The sequence below is a fragment of the Somniosus microcephalus genome, chromosome 15 (genome assembly GCF_052327205.1).
Source record: "Somniosus microcephalus isolate GS21.2 chromosome 15, FLI_Smic_1.0, whole genome shotgun sequence".
Taxonomy (NCBI): domain Eukaryota; kingdom Metazoa; phylum Chordata; class Chondrichthyes; order Squaliformes; family Somniosidae; genus Somniosus; species Somniosus microcephalus.
This window is the reverse complement of record NC_141001.1, coordinates 105,478,560-105,491,207: the sequence shown is the minus strand read 5'-3', so window position 1 is coordinate 105,491,207 and position 12,648 is coordinate 105,478,560. Positions and strand designations below refer to the sequence as shown.

General features: G+C 46.5%; 1 protein-coding gene across 2 annotated transcripts in view; it reads left to right on the top strand.

The window, feature by feature from the left end:
• shank2b (SH3 and multiple ankyrin repeat domains 2b) overlaps positions 1-12,648 on the top strand; it is a 1,331,733-nt gene that overhangs the window by 474,104 nt on the left and 844,981 nt on the right. The gene's annotated exons all lie outside the window — the stretch shown is intronic.

Sequence of the window (12,648 nt, the reverse complement as noted above, 5' to 3'; positions counted from 1 at the left end):
TGAATCCGCCTCCACCAGGATGACATAGTTCAAGAACAAAACTGGAAAAGGATTTTTTTTTATCGGCCTGGAGATTCCACTAGGGGCACAATCTGGAAAATGCGCCTGGAATGTGCTGGACACCTTGCTGGATAAACCCGAATGTTAAAATCTCCCGTGAATCAGCGCAATCGAGCAGCGTAATCGATTATTGACTGGAACATGGCCTGTGGGGCCTCAAGATGTCTGAGTTAAACGAATTTAAACTGAAAACGTGTTCAAGTAATTGATGCAGCTGAACAAAGAGGCCTTGTGTACCAAGGGCAGACCAATTGACTGAATTTGAACTCATTTAAACTGAATTTCAAGCAACTTAAATTAATTGCAGCATCGAGTAGGAGAAACGGACCTGGGTGAGGCTTCCGTTAATTGCTCGTCACTGCAGCCGCAGGTCATTAACGACGGATTAATGTGACCTCGGGGTGCCTGTGCGGCCAAGGTTTTGGGCACAATATAATGGACACCCCCCCCTAATGAGCGCAATCAGCGGAAACGTGCCATGCCAACCCTGGGGGCATGGGCAGTTTTGTGGGCGGGGACTCCTTCGGGCGAATTGACTTTTGAACCAGCGTAACGGATCGCGGAAACTCGTAGTTGTGGGCACAGCTCGCTTACCGTTATAAATTCAGCGATCTTTTGCGCTACTTCAGTTGATACCGCTCAGGTGGTGCAAATATCTGGGCGGAAACTCCAGGCCATTTGGAGCATTGTAATTATTGCGTTACGTAGGACCAATTCAGGTTTGAGTGTAAACCATTGAAAGTCACTTATTTTCGAGCTCGTTCCATCCTCTGATTCTGTTCCAGAAACCAAGCTGCTGAAAGTAACAGTGACTAGTTGTATTTGTGTTCTGTATTTTTTCTGCTCTTATCTTGTGTGGGTTATTTTGTGTTAAAAAGGGATTGATGATATTGGATGAACTGTTGGGAAGAAACACTGAACCGAATGTCAAGAAGTTGAATTGGCACTAATTACCGACTCTCCGTGCTTTGGTTTTCTGATTATATGTCAATTAGGCCATTGTGTACCGAAGAGAATTTCTGATGCCATTTCAGTATGACTCTAGTAAACCGTTTAGTTTATAAGGCCATGCGCAGGGAGTCAGTAGATGAACCTCCTTGTTTCTAAGGTAGAAAATTATGTAGCTCGGTGCATGTTCATCTTGTTTTAGTTGTGCCAGTTAACAATTGCATTCTAGGAAGCTCACCAGTTGCAATGGTCACATTCTCAGTCTAAGGTCTTTCTCGTAAGATGTGATCGGCTGCCTTCTTGGGCGATGTAGCGGTGGTGTGGGTCTCGCCGCCTGAATTGTCCCTCGTTTTCTGCCATTGCTCCATCCAACTTTGGGCAGGATCTCTAGAGGAGAATCCAACCCCGTGTTTCTAGTCTGTTGCGCACTGTGCTTGTGAAACTTTCTACAAGCCTCTTAACTTTATCAGGTGTTGTGTGGCATTCGATGCACCGTTTGTTAACGCCCTCCCCCAGCTCACCCTCCCCCACCTACCCCTCCCCCACCTCGCTCTCCCACACCTAGTCCTATTCAGTTCCATTCGACTTAAATAGAAATGAATATTGAGCAGGGTGTATACCGGGAAGCCCATGCGATACTGCACTTTTAACATTACTGGCCAAGTTGCATTTTGCCCCCATTGTCTTATGAAAACCATTAACTGTGTTGACACAATCTTCAGATGCTGTCCAAGTCTGTGTGTCAGTGGGATTGTTCATTGTGTACCCTGCAGATTAAAAGTCATCACAGAGTCACCTTCTGGCACCAGTTGTTGGAAGTGATCCCACTGAAAAAGAGAAGGCATCAGCTATCGCTTAGAATCATAGAATGGTTACAGCACAGGTGGAGGCCATGCAGCCCGTCGAGCCCGTGCCGGCTCTCCGCAAGAGCACTTCAGCTAGTCCCACTCCCCCGCCCTTTCCCCGTAGCCCTGCAATTTTTTTTCCTTCAGTTACTTACCTAATTCCCTTTTGAAAGCCACGATCTTCCTCCACCACCCTTTCAGGCAGTGCATTCCAGATCCTAGCCACTCGCTGCATAAAAAAGTTTTTCCTTATGTCGCCTTCGGTTCTTCTGCCAATCACCTTAAATCTGTGTCCTCTGGTTCTCGACCCTTCCGTCAATGGGAACAGTTTCTCTCTCTCCATCTACTCTGTCTAGACTCATCATGATTTTGAACACCTCTAATCAGATCTCCTCTCAACCTTCTCTAAGGAGAACAAACCCAGCTTCTCCAGTCTACCCACGTAACTAAAGTTCCTCATCCCTGGAACCGTTCTTGTAAATCTTTTCTGCATCCTCTCTAAGGCCTTCACATCCTTCCTAAAGTGTGGTGCTCAGAATTGGACACAATACTCCAGTTGAGGCCGAACCAGTGTTTCATAAAGATTCATCGTTGTCAGTTCCCATTGTGTGCTCAGTTGTAAATATGTTTAGGCATGATTTGAATGTTGTATTGTTTCTTGTATTTAAAATTACGTTATCAGGTTCAAACCTTTAATGATACAATCTAAATTCCAGGTAGGCTTATCAATTTTAAAATGAACTTCTGTGGACTCTTACACAAGCAAAATACTGCGGATGCTGGAAATCTGGAATAAAAACAGAAAATGCTGGAAATGCTCAGCAGGGCAGGCAGCATCTGTGGAGAGAGAAACAGAGTTAACGTTTCAGGTCAACGACCTTTCATCAGAACGGCATTTTCTGTTTTAATTTCTGTGGACTCTTGGGCCGGAATTTTGCCAGCGCTCGGGGTGGTTTTGGAGGTGGGACATCCGGCAAAATCGCAAAGATTGACAACGGGTCGGAAACCTGCTGTCAAGTCGCCTCCAAGCAATCTTCCCGATTTGCACATGGACCCGACACCTAGCGGCGGGAAGAGGGTTATAGGCACTTAACTGCTTGTTAACTGGTTGTTAATAGGCAGTTAGGAGGCTTTTTGCAATTTTGACAGGTCTGCTGCAGGCTTCCTGATGTCCGGACACCATGCCAGGTAAGTGTGGCGTGCTGTGGGTCTACTGTAATGTTTCTGCATTGATGACAGCTGCAGAAGTGGTGTGAATTATCCAATGGTGCATTGGTGAGTTTCAGAGGTAAGAAAATGTTGGGAAATTCATTTTAAATGCAATTACACTTTTCTGTAGGAGACAAGTTTTGGATTGTGGGTGTAGTCCCACCTCATTGGGAGAACCCCTCTCACCAGTGACAGATCGCTTCTGTAACCTCACCTGCAGCTGCCATCTGTTCTAACCTAAGGAGGGAGTCACTGGAGAGCCTGGGTACAAGGGCTCACCTTTGTACAGTGATTGCAGCGCCTCAATGCTGTCAAACACTGAAAAATCAGCTGTCAAAAAAAATTGTGCGTGGCCCCTTTAAGAAAACCAGCAGATGACGCGTCATCAACTGACATCATCTGACACCAGCTTCCTCTTAATTGGCCGTCAAGCCCACAGGGCAGGCTTAACAAGGCCAATTGACGCAAAATCGCGTCTGTGCGTCTAATGTCTTTGGGTGCGGGACTAGAACCCGGAAGGCAGCTGTGCCGCGCCCCCCAAGCCGCATCGATGGGAAAAATCGCGGCCACAGTGTGTGGACAGGCATCTGGCTGCCATAAATTGCCAGTATACTTTTACCAATTGTAGTACATTTCTTACCCAACATTTTAGTTGTGCAACTGAAATTAATTTGCAGACTGCACACTTTTTAATTTCTTTTTTTTATTTCAATCGCTGGTCTATTATTGTGTGGTGAGCAGGCTTGCTGAAAGACCTGGAGGATCAATATGGAAACCTTGAGATCCCTCAGCTCTCGAGCAGGCCTTCCAGTTTACTACAAGTTGTTATTAGAGGCATATAATGGTACACCTTGCCCATGATGGGACCCAGCTTGACCCTTGCTAATCCTGCCCCTGAACGACCAGCTTTGTCGACGTTGCTGGGTGGACCTTCTTGAGATGATAGTCAGTTCTCTTTTATGGAAGTGCAGGAGCGACATGAGGTTTTTGTCCAATAGCAAGGCGCATTTTGCTAAAGTACTGGATGACGGATGTTCCACCATTACCGTGATGAAAATAGAAATCTATTCATCAGATGAGAAATGAAAAAGACAATTGAACTGAGTGTGCAATGCTAAAATCCTGTTCCAGTTGCTCAGCTGATCTCAAAGTAATCCATTTAGTCCAACAAAATTCATGTTATACGCAAACTCTCTTCTAATTTGTGATTTGACTTTTTTATTTTCGCTCCTCCCTTCCTCTCCTGAAGGTTTCACCTCCTTTCTGGGGTATTGTTTCACGGCTTTGCTCACCTTCTGGTCCTCACCAAAGGCGCATTGTTCCCGTCTGGGTCTTTACGGAAAGTCTACAGGAAGCTTTGCGACCATGGGGGAAATCAAAGCCTGGTCCAATCCTGTCCTCATCCAGATGTGCAGGCAAAGAAAGGCGCCATCACCAGGAGTCAGTAGATGGGGGCAGGAAATAAGAACAAAAGAAATAGGAGCAGGAGCAGGCCATTCGGCCCCTCGATCCTGCTCCACCATTCAATGAGATCATGACTGATCCGATTTTGGCCTCAACTCCACTTTCCTGCCTGTTCCCCATAACCCTTGACTCCCCTGTTGCTCAATTATATATCTTGTCTATCTCAGCCTTGAATATATTCACTGATTCAGCCTCCACAGCTCTCTGGGGGAGAGAATTCCAAAGATTCATGATCCTCTGAGAGAAGAAATTCCTCCTCATCTCCGTCTTAAATGGGCGACCCCTTATTCTGAAACTATGCCCCCTCATTCTAGATTCTCCCACGAGGGGAAACATCCTCTCAGCATCTACCCTGTCAAACCCCCTCAGAATCTTATATGTTTCAATAAGATCACCTCTCATTCTTCTAAACTCCAATGAATATAGGCCCAACCTGCTCAACCTTTCCTCATATAAGACAACCCTTATCTGGCCAGTCTTAACCCCGGACAGTGACCATGGCAGCAGTCAGCTGACTCTGTGCAGATGGGTATTCGAACATGGGATCTGCCTGGTCTGTATGGCTTGGCTATTCGCTGGATACACTTGGCGAGGGAATCAGGTGGTGGGGGGTGGGGGAGGTGCCCCGCGATTTGATTTCTGCGTTATGTTTACATTGATGCGCTTTTCGTGAAATCTTGCGCTGAATCCTGAATTGGTATGTGCATCTCGGACTTTTGCACGTAGTGTTTGGGCTTATTGCGCTGATTTCAACAGCGAGATGCAGCCCGAGTAAGCAGAGGATTAAATGCGGTGAAGAAGATATAAAGTTAATCCTTGTTTGTTTTCCGACCAGCCTGCAGCTGTGTGCGAGTAGATGAGGGACATTGGAGGATTAGAAAACATCTGCCGCAAAGCAGCGAGTGTGCCTTCTGTAACATGGAGGTAGCTGCAGTGGTATTTAGGGGCTTTAGTGGCACTACTAATTATGCTGATGAAAACGTTAAATATATAGAAAGACGATAGCCTTGTAATTGTTGCGAGGCTAACCCGGGCCTTTTCTTCTGGCTTTGATATGATGTCGTGCATTTGATGGGATACATTTTCAAAGGGATTTAGCTGTCATGGGTTGTGCCTCCTCTTCCTATGAACCAGGTTTGTTGCCCTCTTCTTGCCCTCCCAGTCGCTGTGGGAGATAAGCTGCATTGTGTTGTTTGCTCGGTTTCCACTTGGGTTCTGTGGGGGGGCCGGATCTCGCTGTGTTTTAGTTGTGTCGCGGCGGTTCTGGTTGCGAGACCAATTTCCACAGCTCTCCCAGTAATGTAACATTAAGGTGAAAATCTGTTGATACTGCCGACAGTTTCCTCAGCAAGCAAGTCAGCGATTCCACCTTGTTTGACAAATTAAAATGCTGTGTTTCGTGAAAAGTGTTTGATGTTGTGGTGCCACAGGGTATCAGCACTTTTAAAACTCCACACGTGAAAAGCAAAGAGATTTCCCCCGGGCTATGTTGAAGGCGGAGAATCAGGATAATAAAATACGTTGATGCTTTTATTTGGTCGAGCATTTGAGTTAAAAAGAAACAAAAGCCTTTGGGATCACAGTTGCCTTTATCAGGCGAAAGTGGCAACAGATAAAATTGTTAATAACCAAATATGTGCAACTAAAAGGTACTGTTACAATCAGTCACTTGAGAGTTGGAACTTTTTGTTGGTGTGATTTCCGCTAGCAAATAAGAAACCAGAGACTGAGTCTATTCAATTTGGAACTTTAAGTCACCTCTAGAATATTTGCATTTAAAGTAAGGGTGCAGTGGCATATATTGTACAGATAAATGTGGCATGCTTTGTGGCAGCAAAGAATCAGATGTGATTTATAATGAGTTGGAACATAGCTGAATTCATACTATACACGCTACTTTCTAGTATGCTAAACACTTCAGCCCGTATATTCCGATCCCTACGGGTGTGTACGCGCTGTGTACACACCTGTAGGGACATCGGAAATGCCGGTTTCAGGCATGCACAGCTCATGCGCTGAAAACCGGTGTTTCCGATCTGTCAAGAATGCTCTCGACAGATCGGACGCCTGCCCTGGAGAAGGGCCTCTGCGGGCGGAGAGTTCCGCTTTCTGGAGAACCTCTACCCGCAGAAAACCCTTAGAAATCTTACATAAGAGTTGAAAAAAGTTTTTAAAAATAAAATTTTCACTCATTTCTAAATTAAAAGTACTTTTTAAAATGATAAGTTTATTTTTAGCCCCGTTAAAAAAAACTTTAATTATTTTTTCAAAAAATTAAATTTTTGTTTAAAATATTTAATTTTTTGTAATTTTAACTCATTTTTAAAAACATGATTTAAAAAAAAAATGTATTTAATGTTTTACTCTATTTTTGGGGTGATCTCCATTCATATATTTGACAGGTCTATCTGTCAAGTGTATGAAGGGAGATTCCCTTCTCCTATTGGCTCCCCGTGACCCACGTGATCCCAGGGACGCTTGCGAACCGCCTGTGCCTCTGGGATACGTGGGCCTTGCGCACTTGGAGTTTGGAGAGGCCCAGGATCGGAAGTATATGCACCTCGGGAGCCCTCAGGTAAGTTCGTAGATTTTTTTCCAGATCGGAGACCTCCGCACGCGGGAAGCCTCCGATCGGAAAATACGGGCCTTCATTTTTGGATGACTAGACTGATGAAAGCATAAAATATCACAACAGTATTTTCACTCGTATGCTTCTATAAGTAGGTCGTTTTCAAACCTCTAATGTTTGTTAATACTTCAACTTGTTTTTTGCAAGTCCAGGAAAGGACATTGGAGGAATTTTCTCAATGAATGTGTACAACATGATAACCATTGCATAAATCAACATTGTATATGCTACCGGTCGTAACTCGCACCTAGTCCCGTTCACCCATCACCCCTGCGCTCGTTGATCTACATTGGCTCACGGTCCGACAATGCCTTAATTTTAAAATTCTCATCCTTGTTGTCAAATTCCTCCATGGCCTCGCCCCTCCCTATCTCTGTAACCTCCTCCGGCCTTCCAACCCTCTGAGATCTCGGCGCTCCTCCAATTCTGGCCTTTTGCGCATCCCTGATTTTAATCACTCCACTATTGGTGGCCCTGCCTTCAGCTGCCGAGGCCTTAATCTCTGGAATTCCCTCCCTAAATCTCTCCGCCTCGCTACCTCTCGCTCCTCCTTGAAGGCGCTCCTTCAAACCTACCTCTTTCGTGTGCCCTGATAGCTCCACATGTGGCTCGGTGTCAAATTGTGTTTGATAACATTCCTTGGGACATTTTCCTATGTTAAGGGCACTATATACATGCAAGTTGTTGTTGTTATTCTTGTGCATCTTTCAGTTAGCGGGCAGCATGCTATCTGCAATATTGACCAATGTGACTCAGCATAGGTTTTGGTATTCATCAATTAAGTAGGTAGAAATAGCGAATACTAAGAAGGAACATAACAAAGAATATGATGAAGAATTGCAAATTATCAATTGAGTAGCATTATAGTTCTGCACTGAGTACTGATGAGGGCGATAGTTCCTCTGGGGAGTACAACCAAGTCCACGGCGCCACGGGTGGCTCAGCTGTGTATAGAAGGTTAGGAGGAAGATCGGGAAGGCAATAGTGGTAGGGGATTCAATAGTTCAGGGAACAGCCAGGCGTTTCTGCGGCCGCAGACCTGACTCCAGGATGGTATGTTGCCTCCCTGGTGCCAGGGTCAAGGATGAGCGGCTGCAGAACATTCTGACGGGGGAGGGTGAACAGCCAGAGGTCGTGGTCCATATCGGTACCAACGACATAGGTAGAAAGAGGGATGTGGTCCTGCAGGCAGATTTCAGGGAGCTAGGAAAGAGATTAAAAAGTGGGACCTCAAAGGTAGTAACCTGTAGTTTACTCCTGGTGCCATACGCGAGTGAGTATATATAGAAATAGGAGGATAGAGCAGATGAATGCTTGGCTGGAGAGATGGTGCAGGAGGGAGAGCTTCATATTCCTGGGGCATTGGGGCCGGTTCTGGGGGAGGTGGGACTTGTACAGGCTGGATGGATTGCACCTCAACAGAGCTGGTATCAATATCCTCACGGGAAGGTTTGCTAGTGCTGTTGGGGAGGGTTTAAACTAAGTTGGCGGGGATGGGCACCAGGATGTAGCATTAGAAAGGAGAAACAAAGTGCACAAAGGATTGGGAGAGACGGATAGCACTTAAATAAGAAATAGTAAGTTATTAGGTGGGGTCAGACTAAAAGAGAACACAGAATGGTCTAAGATAGGTTTACAGTGTATGTATGTGAACACACGAAGTATAGTATACAAGGGTGATGAGCCGCAGGCACAAGTAGCCGCATGGGAATATGATGTTGTGACAATAACGGAGACCTGGCTCAAAAAAGGGCAGGATCGGGCATTAAATATCCCTGGATGTAAAGTGTTCAGGAAAGATAGGGAAGGAAAGATAGGAGGCGGTGTGGCAGGATAAGGAGAATGTTACAATGCTAGAGAGAAGATGTCCTGGAGGAGTCAGGAACAGAATCTATTTGGTTAGAGTTAAGAAATAATAGAGGTGCAATTAAACTACTAGGTGCATTCTATAGGCCACCTATAGTGGGAAAGATATAGAGGAGCAAATTTGCAGAGAAATTAGAGAGAGATGCAAGAACTATAGAGTAGTGATAATGGGGGACTTCAACTATTCTAATATAGACTGGGATAGCAATAGTGTAAAGGGCAGAGATGGGGAAACATTTCTGAAGTGTGTTCAGGAGAACTTTTTGATTAGTATGTTTCCGTCCCAACCAGGAAGGAGGCATTGCTGAATCTGGTTCTGAGGAATGAGGTAGGTCAAGTGGAGCAAGTGTCAGGAGGTGAACATTTAGGGAACAGTGATCATAGTATCATTTAGATTAGCTATGGAAAAGGACAGGGAGCAATCTAGAGTAAAAATACTCATTTTAGGAAGGCCAATTTCAGTGGGACGAGAACGGATCTGGCCCGGGTGAATTGGAATTAAAGATTGGCAGGCAATACAGTTAAGGAACAATGGGCTGCCTTTAAAGAGGAAATAGTTCGGGTACAGTCGAGGTACATTCCCACTAGGGGGAAAGGTCGGGCAACTAAAGTCAGAACTCCCTGGATGACAGAAGAGATAGAGAGTAGAGTGCAAAGAGAGGGTATGAGAATAGAATGGCAGCTAACTTAAAAGGTAATCCAAAAGTCTTCTGTAGGCATATAAATCGTAAACGGGTAGTAAGAGAAGGGGTAGGGCCGATTAGGGACCAAAAAGGAAACCTACGCATGGAGGCAGAGGGCATGGCTGAGGTGCTAAATGAGTACTTTGCATCTGTCTTCACAAAGGAAGAAGATGCTGCCATCGGCATAGTGAAGGAGGAGGTAGAGGAGATACTGGATGGGATAAAAATTGATAAAGAGGAGGTACTAGAAAGACTGGCTGTACTTAAAGTAGATAAGTCACCAGGACCAGATGGGATGCATCCTGGTACGCTGAGGGAAGTAAAGGAAGAAATCACGGAGGTACTGACCATAATCTTCCAATCCTCCTTAGATACGGGGGTGGTGCCAGAGGACTGGAGAATTACAAATGTTACACCCTTGTTCAAAAAGTATGTAAAGATAAACCCAGCAACTACAAACCAGTCAGTTTAACCTCAGTAGTGGGGAAGCTTTTAGAAGCAATAATCAGGGACAAAATTAACAGTCACTTGGACAAGTGTGGATCAATTAAGGAAAGCCAGCACAGGTTTGTTAATGGCAAATCGTGTTTAACCAACTTGATCGAGTTTCTTGATGAGGTAACAGAGAGGGTTGATGGTGCATGAACAGAGAGACCTAGGGGTATATGTGCACAAATCGTTGAAGGTGGCATGGCAGGTTGAGAAAGCGGTTAAAAAATCAAACGGGATCCTGGGCTTCATGAATAGAGGTATGGGGGCGATTTTCTCATTGGCGGCGGGTTGGAGGCAGGTTTTGGTTTGGGTGTGTTCCAAACCCGCCTCCACTATCGGGTGGGAAAACTTTGCGATTTCCCCCTAATTGGCCAGTTAATTTCAGAGATGTGGGTTCCCCTGGGCCAATTAGTCTTTTGGGACTGAAACTCGCCTCTGCTGACATCACTTATCCAGCTTCATTTAAGGGCTGCTTGCTGCCTTGGCTCATTCCACTGGTTTTTGGTCGATGCTGCACCACCTCCAAACTTTTATCTCATTGAAGAATGACTAGCTCCAAGACAAGGGCCTCCCTGAGGTTCTCGGATGAGGCGCTGGGTATCCTGGTTGAGGGTGCTTAGAGCTCGCAGGGAGGTGCTCTTCCCCTCATCTGGGAGGAAGAGACCTCGCAAAGAAACCAAGGCTGTGTGGGTCCAGCTGGCAAGGGATATAACCTCCAGATCTGTATGCAGATTGGGTGATTGTTTCTGTTTGTTGATGAAATGCCATCCCTGTGTGAATGTATTAAAATTAGGTGATGGCAAACTGTTAGCGTGATGGCATCTGTTATTTTGGATTCGGCAGCACCACATTGCGGGCTCCGCGACACTTGTGTGGTCAGGTTGGTGGTCAGAGTGAAAGGAGGCCAGAGAGTCATGTCCATTGTCTATCATGTGTTGAGAAGGAGCCAAGCGCATGTGCCACAATGGGCAACCTATGCAAATCTGGCCAGGAGGAATGCATCCCTTGCATCAAGGGCAGCCATGTACTCGCGTGCTGCCGCTGTTGCTGGGTCGTCCTCCTCCTCCTCCTCCTCATCCTCATTGGAGGAGGCTATGTACTGAACCACTTGCTCATCAGGAGGGCTGCAAGCCACAATGCTGTGCGATGTTGTGCAGTGCACAGCAGACCACAACCATTCTGGAGACCCTGGCTGCTTAGTACTGCAGGGCTCCACCTGACCTGTCAAGGCATTGATATCGCATCTTCAGCAAGCCAATGGTTTGTTCGATGATGGACCTTGTCGAAATGTGGCTTGCATTGTAGTGCTCCTCAGCCTCGTTAGCTGGCCTCCTGATCGGCGTCATTAGCCACTTCTTCAGGGGGTAGCCCTTGTCACCGTTAAGTTGGTTTGGCGGATTGAAGAGCTGAGGAACACTAGAGTTCCGCAGGATGAACGAGTCATGGCAACTACCACAGAAATTGGCGCAAACATGCAAAATCTCCTCCTTGTGGTTACACAACAGCTGTACATTAAGGGAGTGGAAGCCCTTGCGGTTGAGAAAGATAGCTGGGTTGTGATGGGGTGCCCTAAGGGCCACATGTGTGCAGTCTATGATGCCCTGAACCATTGGCAAGCCTGCCATATTTGCAAAGCCAACCGAATGCGCGGTTACACTTGCTTGATCCCTTGAGAAGTGGATGTAATTGTGCCCCTTTGTGAAAAGGGCATCGGTAACCTGCGTGATGCATTTGTGGGCGGCCGACTGGGAGATGCCGCTGATGTCTGCTAATGATCCCTGGAAGGAGCCTGAGGCAAAAAAGTTAAGTACGGTGATGACTTTGACAGCCACTGGTAAGGGGTGTCCACCCGTTCCTCTGGGCTCCAGGTGTTGGTGCAGCATTGCGCAGATGTCTCCGACAACCTGTCGTGAAACTCTCAGCCTCCTTTGGCACTGCTGCTCACTCATGTTGAGGTCGCTCATCCTCTGTCTGTAAACCCTGAGAGGGGAGTATCTCCTGCGGCGAGGTGCTTCCATGCGCTGGCACCTTCTGCCCTGTGCAGCATCAGGTGGGTGAGCAGGAGGTTGGCGCTCCTGCTGTTGAGCTGCCTGGTTCTGCTGCTGCCGTGGCTGCTCCTCATCCGAATCTGAGGTCCATGATGAAGGGAAATAAATGGTTCCCATGCTGCTGGCAGATACCTCCATTGGGGAAGCGCTAAGTCCAAGCAGGGAGAGGGTCTTCCAAAGGAGGTCCCACAGTTGAGAGATAGAAGCTGCAGCACCTCTGACTTCAGTAGGCCTGCTAAAAGTGCTGAAAGACCTGTGCAACAAAAGTTCTGCCATCTGCAACTGACCCCTGTTGAAAGCTCCGTTTTAATGGTGAGACTGCAGCTGTGAGGAGGTCACTCACTTGTCAACCCGCCAGGATCAGCTGGCATGGTTTAGGAGGGCCGTGCAGCTCGCTGAAAAGG